At 36.4% G+C, this 3,691-nt stretch overlaps 1 non-coding gene across 1 annotated transcript; it reads left to right on the forward strand.

Annotated features, from left to right (window-relative positions):
• The first annotated feature begins 3,113 nt into the window (after positions 1-3,113).
• LOC148561796 (small nucleolar RNA R71) lies at positions 3,114-3,221 on the forward strand. Its single transcript, XR_015887759.1, has one exon. It is a non-coding gene; the product is annotated as a small nucleolar RNA R71 (small nucleolar RNA).
• The last annotated feature ends 470 nt before the right edge of the window (positions 3,222-3,691 follow it).

Below are 3,691 nucleotides of genomic sequence, written 5' to 3' on the forward strand. Positions count from 1 at the left end.
TAAAAGTGTAATTTTTATTTTTTGTTGAAAATATTGGGAATTGGGTACATGCTTATGCATTAAATATGTAAAACCATATGCATTGATACGTTTGTATATACTTTAGAAAAAAATTATATAGAAAAAAAATTATATAGAAAAAAAAAAGAAAAAGAAATAAAAAGGGTACAAAAATGCCCCAAAGTAAATAAAAATCAATGCATATGGAATGTTAATTGAAGAGAATGCATGAGTATGTGAAAAAGTGGGAATCATGGGTAGCTAGTTTGTGTATTAGAATTGTATAGGCTGTTATATGTGCTCGGTGAGAGCTTAGGTTAATCAAAGATTCAAATTTCAAGCTCACTTGACCATATGCATCCCTACCTTTACCCTAGCGCCATTACAACCTATGAATAAGTCCTCATGATGAATGTATGCATGCATTGAATAATTGTTGATTTTTAGATGAAAAAAAAATCATAGAAAGCATGATTAGAAGAGAATTGAGTGATCGACCCCTATACACTTGAGCGACTAGAGTGGATACACTTCCGGTGAGGGTTCGATGCTCAATTCCTTGTTCCCGGCTTTCATGAGCTTTTCTTCTTGGAAGTCTACTTGTACTTCATTTTGATATTTAAATTGGTAGGATTCATGAGTCATCATACTACTTAGCCCTACATGTGCATATGTGTTCTTGGAGATTGACTTACTTTTAACCAAGTAGGTAGAATCATTTTGCATTTAGTTGCATGCATAGAGATAGATTTATATAGTTTCTTTGCATTGAATAAATGTTCATAACCCTTTTCTTGTCCTTCTTTATTCTTAGCATGAGGACATGCTTGGTTTAAGTGTGGGGAGATTTGATAAACCCCAATTTTTCGGTTTATCTTGTGCTTAATTTGGGGGATTTTATCACCTTTTCCCACATTTATTCAATGAAATAGCATGGTTTTGCAATTCTCCCTTGATTTGTGCTTAAATGTGAAAATATGCTTTTTAGGCCTTAAAATAGCTAAATTTAATTCACTTTAATTCTATTCGATGCCTTGATATGTTTGTTAAGTGGTTTCAGGTTTAAAAGGCAAAGATTGGGTTGAAGGAATGAAGAAAAAGCATGCAAAATGGGAGAACTCATGAAGAAATGAAGGAACTGTAAAGATGTCAAGCCTGACCTCTTTGCACTCAATCGATCATAACTTGAGCTACAAAGGTCTAAATGAGACGGTTCCAGCTGCGTTGGAAAGCTAACATTCGGAACTTCAAAATGATATAAAATTTGCCAATTGTTTCTTTGCGTTTAGGGGCGCGCATGCGCCATGTACGCTTGGGCGCCGGTGCTGCTCATGGCCCACTAAGGTGAAATCGCCCCCAGCGATTTCTGAAGCACTTTGGGCCCAATCCAACTCATTTCTAATGCTATTTCATGCAGAATTCAAGTTTGGGCAAGGGGGGAGCAATTGTTTGGTAGTATAGCATCATGTAAGTTAGTTTCTAGAGAGAGAAGCTCCCTCTTCTCTCTAGAATTAGATTAGGTTAATCTCTTTCAGATCTAGCTTCAATCTCATATTTTCATCTTATTTCCTTTATGATTTCTTGTTCCTACTACTTGATTCTTAGTCCCCATGTTAATTTCTCCTTTATTTTTCTTTTGTGGTGATGAACTCTTGTTGGAATTGGATATTTTCTTTTATGAAATTTATGTTTGATGTTCTTTTAATTGTTGATTTGAGTTGTGAATTTACTTTCCTTGCAATTGATAGTTGGTAGATTTATTATTCTTGCACTTTTACCATGCTTTCCTTTTGTATCCACCAAGTGTTTGACAAAATGCTTGGTTGGGCTTTAGAGTAGACTTTGAGCATTCTTGGCTTGGAAAGAGTAATTAGGCAATCTTGAGTCATGAAGACCCAACCTATGTTGGTGATCTAGAGTTGTTAGTTAATTCCATTTTCAATGACGCTAATCTTTTGCTAATTCAATTAGTAAGTTGATTAGGAATTTTGATTTGAGACTAACTAGTCTTGTTTGACTTTCTCTTATGGAAGATAACTTATACCTTCTTCCAATGTTGGAGATGATGAAATAAGATAAATTCTTGTTAATTATTGTTATTAGTGACTAGGAAAGAAAGCTTATGATCTTAAACCTTGCCATGAATGTCTCTCTTTATTGATTGCTTTCTTTAATTGCTCTCTTTACTTTTCTTGTCATTTATTTTATTGCCCCTTATATCAACCAAACCCCCTTGCATCTTCATAGCCAATAATTGACCACTTCATTGCAATTCCTTGTGAGACAACCCAGAGTTTAAATACTTCGGTTATAAATTCATTGGGGTTTGTACTTGTGACAAAACTAAATTTAATTTGATTTGAGGATTAACTATTGGTTTGGACTATACTAACAACGGAATTATTTTGTGGAATTCTGAACTGGTATAAATCCTTGTATCACTGACCCACTTGTGCCTCCAAATTTCTGATGGAGGACCTTGTTTCAGTCATGAAACTGAGAGTGGTCTTAGATAGATCAGAGATTATGGTTGCTAAGTCAGAGAGGCTCTGCTTAGAATTCTCTATCTATTGCTCAGAAGATGATGGAAAGGGCTTGGTATTGCCAAACCTATTTCTTCCACCATTATTATTATTGAAGCCTTGTCAAGGCTTCTGTTGATCCTTCCATGAGAAATTAGAATGATTCCTCCATGAAGGATTATAGGTGTTTACATAGGATTTTCCCATGTAATTCACCTCTTCCATTGCAGGATTCTCAGGGTCATAATCTTTTTCTTCAGAGGATGCTTCTTTAGTACTACCGGATGTAGCTTGCATTCTAATCAGATTCTGAGAAATCATATTGACTTGCTGAGTCAATATTTTGTTCTGAGTCAATATGGCATTCAGAGTATCAATCTCAAGAACTCCTTTCTTCTGAGTCATCCCATTATTCATAGGATTTCTTTCAGAAGTGTACATGAACTGGTTATTTGCAACCATCTCAATGAGTTCCTGGGCTTATGCAGGCATTTTCTTCCGATGAATAGATCCACCAGCAGAGTGGTCCAATGACATCTTGGACAATTCAGACAGACCTTCATAGAATATACATAAGATGCTCCATTCTGAAAGCATGTCAGAAGGACACCTTCTGATCAATTGCTTGTATCTTTCCCAAGCTTCATAGAGGGATTCACCTTCCTTCTGTCTGAAGGTTTGGACTTCCACTCTAAGCTTGCTCAACTTTTGAGGTGGAAAGAATTTGGCCAAGAAAGCATTGACCAACTTTTCCCAAGAGTTTAGGCATTCTTTAGGTTGTTAGTCCAACCATATCCTAGCTCTGTCTCTTATAGCAAAGGGGAAAAGCATAAGTCTGTAGACCTCGGGATTAACCCCATTGGTCTTAACAGTGTCACAAATTTGCGAGAATTCAGCTAAGAACTGATGAGGATCTTCCAATAGAAGTCCATGAAACTTGCAATTCTGCTGCATTAGAGAAACTAATTGAAGCTTAAGCTCAAAGTTGTTTGCTCCAATTGCAGGAATTGAGATGCTTCTTCCATAGAAGTCGGAAGTTGGTGCAGTAAAGTCACCAAGCACCTTCCTTGCATCTCCACCATTGTTTTTGGGTTCGGCTGCCATGTCTTCTTCTTTTTCGAAAATTTCTGTAAGGTCCTCTCCGGAGTGTTGTGCTTTAGCTTCTCTTG

This window comes from Arachis ipaensis, chromosome B6 (assembly GCF_059453495.1).
Source record: "Arachis ipaensis isolate K30076 ecotype BB chromosome B6, ASM5945349v1, whole genome shotgun sequence".
Taxonomy (NCBI): domain Eukaryota; kingdom Viridiplantae; phylum Streptophyta; class Magnoliopsida; order Fabales; family Fabaceae; genus Arachis; species Arachis ipaensis.